Genomic DNA, 17,387 nt, shown 5'->3' with positions numbered 1-17,387 from the left:
TGAACAGACTAAATGCTCCCATAAAACGACACAGGGTTGCAAATTGGATAAAACAACAGGACCCGTCCACATGCTGTCTACAAGAGGAGCATTTGGAACCTAAAGATAAAAGATACAACCAGACTGAAAGGGACAGGATGGAGAACCATCATTCATACCAACGGGCCTCAAAAGAAAGGTGAGGTAGTGATTCTCGTATCAGATAAGTCAGATTTTAAGCTAAAGACTGTATTCAGAGATACAGAGGGACACTGCCTCATTCTGAAAGGGTCTATCCACCAAGAAGTTCTAACAATTGTAAATATTTATGCCCCCAATATGGGAGCAGCCAAATACATAAGCCTTTTTGTTAATTAAAATGAAGAGTCATATTGATATGAGTATATTAGCTGTAGGGGATCTTAACACACTGCTCTCAGTAACAGACAGATCATCCAAACAGAAAATCAATAAGGAAACAGGAGCATTCAGTGACACACTGGACAAGATGGACCTCATAGATATATACAGAACATTCCATCCTAAAACAACAGAATGCTCATTCTTCTCGAGTGCACATGGAACTTTCTCCAGAATAGACTACATACTGAGTCACAAATCAGGGCTCAATTGATACCAAAAGACTGAGATTATTCCCTGCCCCTACTTAGACCACAGTGCTTTGAAACTGGAACTCAACCACAAGAAAAAGTTTGGAAGGAAATCAAACACTTGGAAGCTAGAGATCAACCTGCTGAAGAACACTTAAAAGTATACTGCAATATCCCTTCCGACCACTAGAATGACAGTTTTAAAAATCAGAAAATAACAAGTGTTGATGAGGTTGTAGAGAATGTGGTAGAATGCTTAAACATTACTGTGGGAAAGTACAGGGGGATGTTCCTTGTCAAACAGCTTGGATGTTCTTCATCAAGTAATCCTGGAGTTACCATGAGGGTCTGGTACTTAATTCCTACATAGATATTCAAAAGTATTGGGAAAAATTGACATTCAAAGAAAAACATACATGAATATTCATTGTGGTACTATGCCACGTTTCTCACATTAAATTCTGGCACCTCAATGTTGTATTAAATTTAAAGTGCTGCCATGACATCTTGGAGCCTCTGAGGGCTCCAGCGCCTAGCATGAGTTCCTGTGTTCTTGCTGGATATAACCCCCACACAGTACAAAGCCTCCTTGCCTAGGTAGTTCCTCTGTCAGCCAAAGCAGCTTAATGTCATTTGGTCAACCTAACAGATTTCCCATCATTGCCAGACCATGCAATTATTCAAACAAACTAATCACATCCTCTTTGAGGAATCAGGTATCACTTGACACCACAAAACCAAGTGCCATCCAAACCCTGCCGGTTGATTCACTGTGCTCCTGAGTACCATCCCCAATGTGCCCTCACATGGCATTTGATAGCCCCTCCCATTTGTCTGTGAACATATGTGTCTCATAAACTACTATCATCAAGTCTGTCAAGTGTCATATGTGGCCATCTTATACTATTTAGGACATACTTTTTCACCAATAGGGCGAGTAGAAAGTGATGATATATTAGGTATACTGGACAGTGATACTTAATTGTATTAGGAATGGAAACAGCACTGGAGTGTGTGGAAGTGTCTTTCTTCAAGGATGTAGACTGAAGTACTTAAGAGTGAGATTTCATATTTGCAGCTGTCTAAAAGTTTCGCATGTGTGTATTTATAAGTGTGTATTATAGACACAGAGATAAGAGAATGGCACATAGCAAAATATTGGCACTTAGTGACAAAGGTGAAGGGTACTATCATCCATCCTGAAATATGACAGTTATCCATATGAAGAGTGCTATGGGATAGATGACTCAGCCTGAACCACCTTCTCACCAAATGGTGAAACAGCACGCCCCAAGGGAAAAACTGATGCGCAAAAACTAACTTTAAGAATCTTTAATAAACATCAAGAGTAGACAGCAAGATATGATATTTGTTGTTTTATTAAGAGTTGATTTATGGAGGATACAATGCCAAGATATGCGATTTTAGTTGGAGCCTCTGGGAGTCTTCAGTTATTTGCTCAGTCTCTAAGGTAATATCATGTGCATGTGGCAAAATGGTAACCTAAAAATAATTTTTCCCCAAGTGATTACCTTGGAAACAAAAAAATTTACTAGTGGTACATATAACATAGTAAAAATATTTGAATATTTAGATGCGTATGTACCACATACTTCTAGAAAAGCAAGAGCTTACAAGAATATTTTCCGTTTTAACAGGAGTCAATAGTTCAATATGATAGTTTTATCCACCATAGTTTTGTTACATCATGTCATGAGACATCTCCATACTCATCTAATAATGGCACAGATATTGATATAGCTTCTGCTCTCCTGTTTTCATTATTATTACCATATTACCGTGTTTCTCAACTAATGTGGGTGCTTTGTCATACATAGGCCTGAAGGATACTAGAGGAAATCATCAAGACTTTAAAATGATGCTGAATTCTCTAATGATGAACTGTTTCTAAGGGATTTAGTTGATAACCTCTTCAGGGGATGAGTCCTTCCAACAGATGCTTGAAAATGTTTTGTGGAAACATTTTATGAATAACTGAAATAAAAGCAGGTCAGAAGAGGCTGAGTGGGTATGTGGAAGTACACTCATGTGAATAATTTTTGAAAATACTGGCCTGCCTTTCCATTAAAATGTAAAGGTTTGGGGGAAAAATACTAAATGAAACTAGTGAATAAATTCCTCTCAAAGCCTTAAATATCCATATTTAATTTCCAGCACTGAAACATACCAATCAATGAACAAAAAACAAGCAAGCAAACAAACAAAAACCCTAAAAACTAAAAAGCTAGTCATACAGAATTGAGCACATTATTTGATCTGGGGGAAAAAATCCTCATCTGACTAAAGCCTCAAATTTACTCATGAATTTATTTGATCTCTCTCTGAGCTGAAAATATGTGCAATGAAGAGGAGGCATTAGAATATTGCACCTGGGGGGTAGGGGTGGGGGTTTGGAGGATCTTAGAATCAAAGTGATGTTTCTTTGTGTTTGGCCTGATGACGTGTGAAACATCAAAGAGATGTTTCTTGGTGTTTGGACTACGTTGCGCTCATTGAAATGATCATTGGAGATTTGGGGACTGCTCAGTACATTCAAATACTTTGAATAAACATATAATAAAAGCTTCATTTATCACATGCAAAAAAGCAGGAAATACAGTGGGATGGCATGGCAGTCATTATCCTTTGAGTGTCTAGCACTTTCAAATGAGCTACTGATATGTCTTATAACATTTCCAATATTAAGGAAGAAGTTGTTTAACCAAAACCAACATGAGTTGTCTTGAAATACCAGTAGCAGGGTACCACCTATGAGTGAATCAGTTCAAGTCCAAATTTTCTACACTTCTTGGGAACATTTGCAAAATATGCAAGAATGACTTTTATACTTTTCTCAAGCAGTTCTTGACTGACTTTACAGAAATAGTTTTAAAAATATGTTTTACATACATACTTAAAAGTGACTGGGTAGGTCTATGTCCCAAATCTTGACCAAAAATAAATAGATTTTTACTATTTTCTTTCCAATCCCCTAATTGTCTCATTTTATCAGTAAGGGAAATTACATACATCTAAGGGAGTATGCATTGAGAATTTTATGTTTTCAAAGTACACGATGTTATAATCCAAAGGTGGAAATGGAAGTGAAAGCGGTGTGTATTTGCAGGTTGCAAGATACGCAAACCTTGAATTGAACTCAAGTTACCTATTCGCCTCTATCTTTTCCTTGTTTTATGGAAAATTCACATAACATAAAATTAACGTTTTAAACCACACAGCTCAGAGGGATTTAATACATTTATGGTGTTATACCTATACCACCCAAATCTAGTTCAAAAACATTTTCATCACCACAAATGTAAACTCTCTGCCCATAAGCCAGGCACTCCCTATTCCACCTCTTCTCAGCCCTTGGAAAACACCAATTTTCCCATGGCAAACACCAGTATGCCCACAGATATATCCATTCTGGATATTTGTGTTTTAAAACATAGGCTTTATTATTATCTAATTATTTATTTATTGGTATGGTGAGGCCAACAGATTAGGAAATAATTGACATTGAAGCAGATTTCTTACATTTGCCTATCCCAAAAGAAGGGGCCACACCATAGTGCAGGGAGATGGGAAGAAGACAGTTGCCTCTCTGGGGATGCACCAGGATCAGGAGGAGGTGAGAGGAGAAAATGTGGACAGGAGCCTTTCCAGTGTTCCTGTGGAAAAGCACCTGTGAAACTGTAAGCAAGTTTCCTTTGCCTGATTTAGATAATTTCTAGGGCCTTCTGCTAGTTACCTGGCACCTGGACTTGACATATTTAGGTCAGGGTAAAGTGACTGAGAGTGCAAGAAACACTTGGAAAGTGGGCTCTGGATTTAGTTGGTTTGCATTTGAAAGGTGTGCTCAAACTTGAACTGTTTCACTATCTCTCAAGAATGAGCTAGCCCTTTGGTAAAATGTTTATTCATAATTCTGCCCCATTTTAAATTGGATAGCTCATTATTGGACTGTTGAGCTTTATATGTTCCTTATGTATTTTTTCCCCTTCTTCTTTTTTTTAAATTTAAATTTTAGTTGGTGAAAATACACTGCAATACTGGTTTCTGGAGTAGAATTCGGTGATTCATTACTTACCTAGAACACCGAGTGCTTATCACAAGCACCCTCCTCAGTGCCCGCCACCCATCCAACCCACCCCCTCCTGTGTGAACACTCAGTTTGTTCTCCATCATTAAGAGTCTCTTGTGATTTGCTTCCCTCTCTCCTTCTTTTCTTTTTCCTCCTTCCCATATGTTCATTTGTTCTCTTTCTTTCTTAAATTCCACAAATGAGGGAGATCTTACAGTATTTCCCTTTCTCTCACTAACTTATTTCCCTCCGCATAATGCATTCCAGCCCCTTCCACATCATTGCAAATGGGAAGGTTTCAATATTTTTGATGGCTGAGTAATATTCCATTGTGTGTATCCGTTCTTCCACCAGTGGATATTTGGCCTCTTTCCATAGTTTGGCTACTGTTAATAATGCAGCCATAAACAATGGGGTGAATGTTCCCCTGCAAATCTGTGTTTTCATATCCTTTGAATAAATAAATACCTAGCAGTTCAGTTGCTGGGTCATAGGGTAATTCTATTTTTATCTTTTGGAGGAACCTCCATGCTGTTCTCTAGAATGGATGCACCAGTTTGCATTCCCACCAACAGTGCAAGAGGGCGCCCATTTGTCAGCATCCTCCCCAACAACTATTGTTTCCCCTGTCATTAATTTGAGACATTCTGACAGGTGTGAGGAGGTATCCCACTGTGGTTTTCATTGGTATTTCCCTGATGATGAGTGATGGGGAGCACCTTTTCAAGTGTCTATTAGGATGTCTGGATGTCTTCTTTGAAAAGGTGTCTATTCACGTCTTCTGCCTATCTCTTAACTGGATTGTTTATTTTGGGGATATTGAGTTTGATAACTTCCTTATGGATTTTGGATACTCACCCGCTATCAAATATGTTTGCAAATATCTTTTCCCATTCCATAAGCTACATTTTAGTTTTGTTTTTTGTTTCCTTTGCTGTACAGAAGGTTTTTATCTTCTTGAAGTCCCAATTGTTCATTTTTGCTGTTTTTGTTTTGTTGTTTTGTTTTGTTTTCCCTTGCCTCTGGTGATGTGTGTAGTAAGAAGTTGCTACAGCCAAGGTCAAAGCAGTTGCTTCTAGGATTTTGATGGTTTCCTGCCTCACATCCAGGTCTTTTGGACCCATGCTGAGCTTGTTTCTGTGATGGTGTAAGAAAGCGGCCCAGATTCATTCTTCTGTGTGTTGCCCTCCTGTTCCCCCAATGCCATTTGTTGAAGAGACTGTGTCTTTTCCTTCTGTGGATACTCTTTCCTGATTCGTCAAAGATTAGTTGACCAGATGGTTGAGGGTCCATTTCTGGGTTTTCTATTCTGTTCCATTGATCCAAAAGTCTGTTTTTGTGTCAGTACCATTCTGTCTTAATGCTCACACCTTTGTAATATACCTTGAAATCTGGAATCCTGGTGCTGCCAGTTTTGCTTTTCTTTTTCAGGATTGCTTTGGCTCTTTAGGGTCTTTTGTGGAGCCATACCAATTTTAGGATTCTTTGTTCTAGCTCCAGGAAGTATGCAGGTGGTATTTTTATAGGGATTTCATTAAATGTACAGATAGCTTTGTGTAGTATACACATTTTGACAGCGTTTTTACTTCTACTTCACGAGCCTGGGATACTTTTCCATTTCTTTGTGTCCTCTTCAATTTCTCTCATAAGTGTTGTATGGTTTTCAGAGTACAAAACTTTTACCTCTGTAGTTAAGATTATTCCTGGGTATGTTATTGGTTTTGGTGCAATTGCAAATGGGTTGGATACCTTCATTTCTTTTTCTGATGCTTCATTATTAATGTATATAAATGCAACAGATTTCTGCACATAGATTTCATATCTCATGTATGAGTGCAAGCAATTATTTGGGTTTTCTACACAGAGTATCCTGTCATATGCAAATAGTGGAAGTTTGACTTCTCCCTTGCCATTTTGGATGCCTTTTACTTCTCTTTGTTGTCTGATTGCTGAGGTCAAGAATTCCAGTATTATGTTAAATATTAATGGTGAGAGTGGACATCTTTGTCTTGTTCCTGATTGTAGGTAGGGGAAAAATTCTCAGTTTTTCACCCTTAAGAAAGATAATGGCTTATGGCTGTTATGATGTTGAGGTTTGGCCCATATCCCTACATTGTTGATTATCAAGAAAGGATGCTTTATTTTGTCAATTTTTTTTTTTCCTGCATCTAGTGAGGGGGCTATGTGGTTCTGCTCCTTTTATTAATGTGGCCTGTCGGGCCTGTCGTTTGGATTGGTTTCCAAGCACTGAACCACATCTGCAGCTCAGGAATAAATCCCACTTGATCGTGATGAAGAAACCTTTTAAGGTACTGGTAAATCTGATTTGCGAGTATTTGGTTGAGCATTTTTGCATCCAGGTTCATCAAAGATTTTGGCCTGTAGTTCTCCTTTTTAGTGGGGTCTGGGCCTGGATTTGGATTCAAGGTAATGCTGGCCTCATAGAAGGAGCTTCCTTTTCAATTTCTTTGGAACAGTTTGAGAAAAGTAGCATGAACTCTTCTTTAAATGCCTGGTAGACTTCCCCTGGGAAGCCATCTGGCCCAGGGCTTTTGTTTGTTGGGAGATTTTTGATTACTGATGCTATTTCTTCGCTGGTCATGGATCTCTTCAAATTTTCCTTTTCCTCCTGTTTCAGTTCTGGTAGTTTATATGTTTCTAGGAATTCGCCCATTTCTTCCACGTTGCTCAGTTTGTTGGCATATAATTTTTCATAGTATTCTGTTATGATTGTTTGTATTTCTGTAGTGTTTGTTGTGATCTTTCCTCTTTCATTTGTGACTTTTATTTATTTGGGTCTTTTTCTGTTTGGTCAGTCTGGCTAGGGGCTAAACAACTTTACTCATTCTTTCCAAGAACCAGCCCTTAGTTTTCTTGATCTGTATTGGTTTTGTTGTTGTTCTTTCTATATCATTTATTTTGGGCCTAATCTTTATTTCCCTTCATGCTGGTTTTAGGCTTTATTTGCTGATCTTTTTTTCTAGTGAGAGTGGACATTTCTGTCTTGCTCCTGACCTTAGGGAAAACTGTCAGTCCCCCTCCCCGCCTCCCCTCCCCCCACCCCCCACTGAGGATGTTAGCTGTGAGATTTTTAGTATATGGCTGTTGTTATGTTGAGGATTGTTCCCTCTCACCCTACTTTCTTGAGTTATCTTATCATGAATGTATGTTGTACTTTGTCAAATGCTCCTTCTGCGCTGACTGAGATGATCATATGGTTTTTCCATTGTCATGCATCACAGTGATTGATTTACAAATACTGAACCAAACTTGCACCCTTTGATCCCAGAAATAAATCCTTCTTATTTGAGATAAATGGCATCTTAAATGTATTGCTGGACTTGGTTTGCCAATATTTTGTTGAGTATTTTTCTATCTAGGTTATCTAGGTATTTTGCATCTAGGTTACCTAGAGATATTGGACTGTAGTCTCTTTTGGGGAAGTGTTTTGTTTTGTTTTTTTTTTTTAAATCCCATTTTGGAATTAGAGTAAAGCTGGCCTCATACTATTAATTGGTGAGATGTACATCCTCTTCTTTTCTGGAATATTTTGAGAGAAGAAGGTATTGATTCTTCTTTAGGTGTTGTGTAGAAACTGCCTGAGAAGCCATCTGCTCCTGGGCTTTTGTTTATTGGTCTGTTTTGTTGTTGTTTTTGTTGGTGGTGGTGGTGGTGTTGGTGGTGGTGGTGGTGGTAGTTTTTTGACTGTTTCAATTTCATTTCTGGTAATTTCTCTGTATAATTTTATTCCTGCTTCAGTTTTGATAGGTTTTATGTTTCTTGGAATTTATCCATTTCTTCTAGGCTGTGTAACTTTTTGGCATGTAATTTATCAAAATATTCTCTTATCACCCTTTGTATCTCTGTGACATCAGTTATTTGTCCAGTCTCCTTTCTGAATATGAGCCTCTCTCCCCCTCTCCTTTTCCCTCTCCCTCCCTCTCACTGATAACTCTGACTAGAAGTTTATTGATTTTGTTGATCTTTTTAAAGAATGACCTCCTGGTTTCATTGATGTATTCTATTGTATTTGAGTTTCTATTTAGCCATTATTTCTATCTAGCCATTATTTCCTTAATTCTTCTGGCTTTGGGTTTTGTTTGCTCTTTTTTTTTTTTTTTTTCTACCTCCTTCATGTGTAAGGTTAGGTTGTTTATTAGAAATGTTCTTGCTTCTTGAGGTAGACCTGCATTGCTATAAACATCCCTTTAGGACCACTTTTGATGCATCCCAAAAGTTTTGGAACATTGAATTTTCATTTTTGTTATTTTCCACATACTTTTAAATTTCCTCTTTGACTTCTTGGTTGACCCATTGATTGTTCAGTAGCACGGTCTCCATCTTCCATGTATTTATGTGCTTTCCACACTTTTTCTTGCAGTTGACTTCTCATTTCCTACCACTGTGGCCAGAATAGATGCATAGTATGACTTGGGGTTTTCAAAAATTTGTTGAGACTTCTTTTGTGGGCTGATAAGTTATCTGTTCTGGGGAATGCTCCATGTGCACTTGAAAAGAATGTGTGAAAGATTGTTTTAGTTTGGAATGATCTGAACACATTTGTTAGATCCATCCGGTCAAATGTGTCATTCAAAGCCCCTGTTTTTTTATGGTTTTCTGTTTGGATGATCTGTCCATTGATGTAAGCAGTGTGTTAAACTCCCCTGCTATTATTATGTTATTATCCATTATTTCCTTTACATTTCCTCTAAGTTGCTTGATGTATTTGGGTGCTCCCATCTAGGGTGCATAAGTATTTATAATCATTACATATTTGCTGAGAAGCCATCTGTTCCTGGGCTTTTGTTTGTTGGTCTGTTTTGTTGTTGTTTTTGTTGTTGTTATTGTTGTTGGTGGTGGTGGTAGTTTTTTGACTGATTCAATTTCATTGCTGGTAATTTCTCTGTATAATTTTCTTAAAATTATAATTTTATAATTATAATTTAATTTTCGTATTTTTACATTCCCTTTATGATTATGTAGTGTCCTTATTTTTCTCTCGTTATAGTCTTTGTGCTAAAACCTTTTTTTGTTGGGTGCATTTGTGGCTCATTCACTTAAGCTTCTGCCTTCAGCTCAGGTCGTGATTCCAGAGCCCTAGATCAAGTCCAGCATCTGACTCCCAGCTCAGTGGGGAGTCCGCTTCTCCTTCTAACCTCTCCGCCCCACTCGTGAGATCTCTCTCTCTCTTTCTCTTTATGCTCTCTCTCTCTTTCAAATAAATAAGTTAAATCTTTAAAAAAAAATGTTTTTTGTTTTGATTTGAATTTTGTTTTAAATCTATTTTGTTTATATAGGTATTGCTACCCTAGAGTTCTTTTCACTTCCATTTGCATGGTAAATGTTTCTGCACCCCCTCACTTTTAATCTGCAGATGATATTAGGTCTAAAATGAGTCTCTTGAGAGCAGCATATAGGTGGGTCATGTTTCTTTATCCATTCTGACACTCTCTGTAAGTTAAGTGTGATATGGGAACTAAAGGCAGAAGAAAGATTATTAAATTTCCTTACCACCTACAGTCCACTGGCATGTCCTTAAGACTTCTTTCTTTCTCCTCCCCTTCAGAGATTTCAATAATTCTGACGTTGGAACGTTTCATGGCATCATTTATTTCCCTGATTCTGTTTTCATGGTTTCTAAGCTGTTTGTTCCAGGCTTCCTCCTGATCCTTTCTCTCTATCTGATTGTCCTCCAGATCACCAATTCTATCCTCTGTCTCAGTTACCCCTGCTGTGAGAGAATTTCTATTAGATTGGAACTCCTTGAGAGCATTGTGAAGTTCATCCCTGGTCGCTTTCAGCTCAGCCCTAACAATGTGAACATCCTGTCTGGTCGCTTTCAGTTCAGCCCTAATCAATTCCTGTTGCAGAAGGTCCATCCTCTGTATTTTTCTTCTGTTGGGCATTCCTCCTCCTAGTCATTTTGGTGAGAGATGACTGAATGGGTGTAGCTGGATGTATCGGCCATGGTGCAGTCAAGCTGCACCCTGGAACACTTCTGAGAAATCAGGATTCCCCATCCATATGAGAGACAAAAGAAAAGAGAAAGAAAGAGAGAGAGAGAGGAAAGAAAGGGAAGATGAAAGAGAAGGTTCAGCCCAAATTGGCCCCAATGTACAATTTATGAAGTATACAAACAAAAACAGACAAACAAGAAGAGTGATAGAAGTATATGACACGAGGAAAAAAAAATATGTATGCAAATAAAGGAAGAACCTCGTCAAAAAGAACCCCAAGTATAAGATTTATATGCTATCAGGACAAACACAAAAACACAGAAACAGTGGTGGAAGAAAAAGATGGGAGAGTGGTTGTAAATTCTCAGTGTGGGCGAGGAAGTTTGTTTTGATTCTTCCTGGATGTATCTTGATATCTTTGTTAAAGGACTCAACTTTCCTAAGATAAAGCGGGATTAAAAATTGGTTTAGGGGTGGTATTGATTGGGGAAAGGGGATTACTTTGAAGTTTAACTCTATATGAATATTAGAAAATAACAATAAAAGGAATAAACTAGACTAAACTAAACTAAAATTTAAAAAAAGAAGAAATCAAAAAATAGAAATGTAAAAGAAAAACACAGCTGTATGTATCAAAAAGTTCAGGTTAGAAGGTTATTATGGAATTTGATGTACTGGACAGCTCGCTGTGATGGTAAATAGGTTAAAAAATTATCTATATACAAAAATAATGAACCAGAATAGTGGGAACGAGTTAAAAATGAAAGTTGTCCTAGGAAGTAGTGGTGGTTATTCTCTTGCAGTCTTTTTTTTTTTTTTTTTTTTTTTTTTTTTTCTTTCTTGGTTTGTTTTCTGGGGGAGGGGCCTGCCACTGGGTCTTCAGTCAATGTTTGTTCCCTGAGTTAAGTCCTCCTGCCCCCCTCAAGGGGGCGGGCTCTGAGGAAGCTGGTTTTTTTCAGGCTTTTGTTCTCTGGCGGTTGTTATGTTTGTTCACTTTTTTTTTTTTCCCCTCTCACCTTGACTGCTTTTGATGGTTTGTGTTGTTTTAGAGGAAAACAAACTGCACCCTGACCTCCCTCTCAGAGAGAAGCCTCAGTCTGGCTGCAGAGCTCAAATGAGTTCCCCCTTGGCTGCTGGCAGAGCAGGTTCAGAGTGTGGTCCCTGGAGATGCAGGATCTTTTGCTTGTACCCCAAATCATGGCAGCGGTGGCAGCCTGGGAGCTCCAGGCCGCCAAGGAGGTTCCAAGCAGCAATTGCACACTGGGCTTTTCCCGCGGCCTGGGCTGGGAATGCCTGGTCTTTCTGGATCTAAGAGTGCCCCGCTTGCGCGCACCTCTTTCAGGGGTGGCTGTGGGTTGCGGTCTCAGGCTCTCAGAACAGGGCGCAGGTCTGAAAGCACCAGGCTGGGCTTTTGCGCACCTCCGTCAGGGGAGAGATTGGGGGCGTGCGTCCTTGGCTCTGAAACAATGGCGCGGGTCAAAGAACGCTGGCTGGGCCTTTGTAACTCTCTCAGGGAAGGATGAGGGACGTGCATATCTCAGGCTTTGTAGCAGGGCTCACGTGTTCTGCCCTCAGGCATGGCTCCCATCCCCTCACAGGAGCCAGAACCCATGCATTCTCAGGCGCGCTGGCGTCTTAGGGACCAAGACCTGGTTTCTCCGCTGCACTCTCTTGGGCTCAGCGCCAGGGGAGGCTGTCCTGGGACCTGGGACTTAAGCCCCTGTCCCTAGCCACCCCGATTCCCACAATCCCCCCACCCTCCGCGATCCTTTGCTCTTATTTAGTGCTTTCAACCAAACCAGTCTTCAAGTTAAATGCTGGTTCCCAGATGCAGGGCACTCTCATTGGTGTAAGAGGTATTACTTTCCAACCAGTCACCTGTGGTGGCTTCCTCCCCCTTTTGTTTATCTTCTGATAGCAGTCCTCTGATCCCATTCCGCTTTACCTGCCCACTGGCGTCTTCTGCCCCTGTAGAGATCCAGACGTGTATAATTCTGATCTCAGGCTGATTTCATGGGTGATCGGAGTTCTTAATCAGCTCACTTTAGGGTACAGGTTGAAAGGCGCCTCCTCCTACTTCCCTGCCATCTTGTCGACACTACCAACCACTGTAAATCTTAACTAGGGCTTTTTATTTTAAAATGGCAAAAGGTTTCCCCAGTATTTACAGTTGATTCAAAGCTTTGAAATGGGATGGTAACTTTGAAACAGCAGACTGCCGACTGCCACACGGTGAGGACGGATGCAGAACATGCATCGGAAACTTGAAGGTCAGCCCCCAATGCCACATACACAGTTAGTAATTACACTCCTTGGTTCAGCTGTTAAATGTGCTGGGGTAGGGCTTGCTTTTGCAAGAGGAGTCTCCAGAAAGCTGATGCCTAGGTAGGTAGTTGCCCAAGATCCTTAAGACTCATTCCTTTTCTTTTCTTTTCCTTTTTTTAAAATAATTTATTTATAAAAACACGCTTTCAGCACACAACTCTTCTGTCTCCTCTGCAAGCCTGACATTCTCCTTCTTCAGCCGCACCACTAACTGAATCTTCTCATGCAGGTTTTGGTGACCGACCAACTTCCCGTTTTCCTCAGCAAGACACTCCACCTGCTTCCTTAACATTTCCATCTCCTGGAATATTCTCTCCTTTTCCTCATACAGCTCTTCCAGCTTTGACCTCAGTTGTTCCTTCTCTTGGATCGCTTTAGATTCCAAAGTCCGGGTTCGCTCGACTTCCTCAGCCATTCTAAGGCAGTCCCTCTCTCTATTCAGGAGAGCACTCTGGACTTCTAGGTCTGCTTTCATTTTCAGCATTTCTTTAACCAATTTATTTTTAGCAAGTCTTTCTTTGATCATTTCTTCTTGCTCATTCTTCAGCTGTTGATGATCTGGATGATTCTGTTCACTGCAGAGATGAGAAAGGGAGGCTGTGGAAGTGTTTAGGCATATCCAAGCATCACCTAAAAATATGGAACGCTTCACGAATTTGCATGTCATCCTTGCGCAGGAGCCATGCTAATCTTCTCTGCATCATTCTAATTTTAGTATATGTGCTGCCAAAGCGAGCACTACAGGTTTGTTTTGGCAGATATGGTTAGTCACATCAGCTCAGTTTGGGTTTCTGGCTCCGTCTGCTGGTGGGTGAAGTCTTGGGCAGGTGGGGCCAACTCTCAGAGCGTATTTTTGGGAGGGGCTTGGGGACCCAACCCTAACCGTTGGGTAGGACTAGTGGCTTTGTTCCATAGACAAGTGAGGCTGTAGGACTGGCTCTGCATTGCCTGGATTCTGTGGCGAAGCTTCTATGGCCAGGACTGGACACCATACCCAGTGGGCTGATGCATTAGTTGCCCTGACATGGCAGGGCAGCAGGAGGGAGACCCATGTCCTGTACAGCTCATTGTCAGGCGTCCAAATGAGGCCCAAGAATGCCCTAAATTTCCTGGGAAGGAGAGGCCAGCAGGTTTGCTCTGTATTTGGGGGAGTCCACAAGTGCTACTGGGCAGATGCCTGTTGAGTGGGCCACATAGCTTCGCATGCACTGTCATTAGGTTTCCTCGTAGGACAGACTGAATGAAGTCTGTATTCACTGATGAGTGACACTACCAATTAGCTTCCCTCCCCAGGCACAGTGGGGAAAGCAGTTCTAAAGCCAATAGATCTCTTCATTTACCATCCTAACTCAAGCCAACTGGCATCCCAATTTCCCTGGCTGATATGGGCCACTGACTTTGTTCTGCAAATTATTGGTTCTGTCAGCTTTAAGTTCAAGTGCCACTAGGCCACACAGCTCCCAGGAAGAGTCAGCAGCCCTGCAGCTCAGATGGTGCTGGAAGGCAGTCTCCACCGTGGGTGGGGTGGGGATTCATCAACCTTACAGGGTCAACCAGGCTTTATGGCTGGCAAAACTCACTTGAGGACCCATGTCACACAGACCTGCCCCTGCCGAGTTCCCTGATCAGAGTACACTCCCACTTTGGCTCTGCGGATGAGCAAAGCCACCAGTTGGGAATATAACTTGGGCACTGAAGGTATGCATTCAGTCTGCCAAGATCCCTGTGAATCCCTACCCCTTCTCTATCACCTCAAGATTCCCAGTGGCCAGGCCCTGCAGACTCCCTTGTGTGTGAGATCAAAGTAGTGGCTACGACAAAGTGATCCACAATGTGGGCAGCAGGGAGAGAGAAGGGGCTGGTTGTCCACCCTGCATCCTCTCTTCCCACTGGAGGAAATGTAGGTTCAGGGAGACCTCTCCTCAAGGTGCTGCACTGGCCTGGGGGAGGGACAATGAGATCAGCATGTAGCCTTTCCTCTGGCTCTTCTCAAGCAGTCTGTCACAACCCCTGAGGTGCAGGGAGGCTCCCAGCCTCACCTGCATATTCTAGCAATTCTGTCAGTAGCATCTTGTCCATGGACAGCTATTGGTGGTTCTTGGGGTGGGGGAGGGGGTTTGAAACTGAGAATACCTATGTTGCCATCCTGGCATGTCACTCACTCCCCGTTTGAGGAGCAGCCAAACTCTTTCGCACAGCATGTGCACTACTTTACATTCCCCTAAGCTACGTACAAGAGCTCCAATTTCTCCATATTCTCTCCTTATTTTTCCTAGTGTTTACTAGTATTATTTGGTCTACTGAATATGAAGTGGTGTCTCATGATACTGGTTCACACGTCACTAAATGTGGAGCTTCATTTCATATGGGTAACTAATGATTACCAGGGTCTTAAAAAGGGGTCTTAAAAAGGGGAATATCTATCCAAGTCCTTCTACCTAGTTTTTAATGGTCTTTTCTGTTGTTGCTGTTCTTGCAACAGTATACCTAATCAGATATATGATCTATTTTATATGTTATCTTTGCACTCATTAGATAACCCTTCTTTGACATAAAGTTTTAAATCTGGTTGTTTCACAGTGTAGGGCCAGACTCCTGGCATTTTGCATGATGTTACTCTCGACTTTATTTTTTAACTTGTACCTTAGCATGGTACTCAAATATTAGTTTTCTCCCAGGTTATTCCACTAAAAAATACTCCCTCACTTGCTTGTACAGGATTAGATCAACTGCACCACATATTGTCAACAGTTGGTTAAACAAAAAGACAAAAAACATTCTATATGCAACTGTCCCTTGGTAAGGCTTGCTAGGACCAGAGAAATTCATGGGTACACCACAGACATTATTTACCATCCCCTACTTTATGTGGGTGAGGGGGAGTCCTTACAGTGCTCTGATGGAATAAAATTGTTTTAACCAACATCAGAAGGTAATCTCCTCTGTAATAATTAATTAACTGTGTTTTAAGACCTGAGAAACCACGTATTTAGAGCAATTATCTTTGAGCTTGAATGTCACAAGTGAAGTTACAAGCAGTATAAAGAATACACAGACACTGTTAAATTAGCCATCACATATTTATTCAACCATAACAGAGTAGATAAAATAAGATTCACATTAGCAAAAAAATCTCTACAAAATGTTTTTTTGAAAAGCAAAATATGGCTGTTTCATCAATTCTCTATCTTCATGAAAGATATTAGCGAAAAAATAGAGCAGTTTATTCAGTACTGCATCCTTTTTTGGGGGTATTTTCAGTTACAGTTTGAAAGAGGTAGATGTTTCTGTTAACACCTGAGAGATGAACTGTGATAACCAGGTGTGGAAAAGACAGTTAATATATAATTTTAAAAATACTGGTCTCACGACCACAAAATGTATTTTCTATACACATGAAAACGAAATGGCCTATTTTTGTACAGCCATGTTTTTTTTCTACACCTTGGAGTCCACTGACACTATTGATTTTGCAACTCCAGAGGATTCCACAAAATAGTACAACAAACATAATTTAACTGATTGCAACATTTAAACTTTTCCTGGGCCAGCTACAAGGTTTTTTAAACAGGCTGACAAACAAAGGCCAGTTAGTGAATATTTTAAGACTTTCTCGACTCAAGCGTTGTAGTATGAAAGCAGCCCTAGCCAATACAGAAATGGTTTGACAACTCCTGTTCCAGAATATAGTACATACCGCCCATACTACAAAGCTACTTGGAAGGGAATCCTTGTCGTAAACTACCTTTTTTCCTGCTAACCAGAGAAAAAAATTCTGAGAGGAAACCAAATGCTTCCCAAACAAAATCCAGATCTTGTCAATGTCTTATATTATTTTACACAATATCTAACATAAACCTACTAAACACAAAATGGTAGAGCACATGCTCTGATCCACACTGCTTTTGGCCCAAGATTTAACCTCCACACAAAACAAGTACCACCAAGAAGTGCAGGAGGCACTTACCTACCATAGTAAAATGGTAAGACCTTACATGCATCAGGGTTCTGGTGTGATATGATCATTAGTATTATTTTTAAGGTAAATTATATTTGTGACACATAACCTTCATTTCCCCTCAAAGTAGTGGGTTTTGGAGCCTGATGGAGGGACTTTTGAAAAGTTGCGGGAGGGTGGTGTTTGGTTTTGCCTCATCCTGGCAGACTAGCAGTGTCAAATGTCATGTAAATTTCTTTTCTCTCACTGTCTATTCCTTAACGATCATGGTCAGTGGTGAACATTTACAAGTACCTCACATTCCAGCCTCTTTTACCCATTAGGTAATTTTCATTTTTCAACCCATTTGAGGTCATAAATATGACAGGAACACATACATAAGACTAGCTGTTGAACACTGAAATAAAAAAGTAAGGAGAAAAATTACAAAATTCAGAAATTTTGCCATGGTAAAGGCAGGGAACTAGATA

General features: G+C 40.3%; 1 non-coding gene across 1 annotated transcript; it reads right to left on the bottom strand.

Moving 5' to 3' along the window:
- Positions 1-13,591: 13,591 nt before the first annotated feature.
- LOC123390399 lies at positions 13,592-13,698 on the bottom strand. Its single transcript, XR_006604975.1, has one exon. It is a non-coding gene; the product is annotated as a U6 spliceosomal RNA (small nuclear RNA).
- Between the last annotated feature and the right edge of the window lie 3,689 nt (positions 13,699-17,387).

The sequence above is a fragment of the Mustela putorius genome, unplaced genomic scaffold, assembly GCF_011764305.1.
Source record: "Mustela putorius furo isolate JIRA1106 unplaced genomic scaffold, ASM1176430v1.1 tig00537342_pilon_pilon_pilon, whole genome shotgun sequence".
Lineage (NCBI taxonomy): Eukaryota > Metazoa > Chordata > Mammalia > Carnivora > Mustelidae > Mustela > Mustela putorius.
Note: the sequence above shows the minus strand (reverse complement) of the source record. Positions and strands in the feature narration are given on the sequence as shown.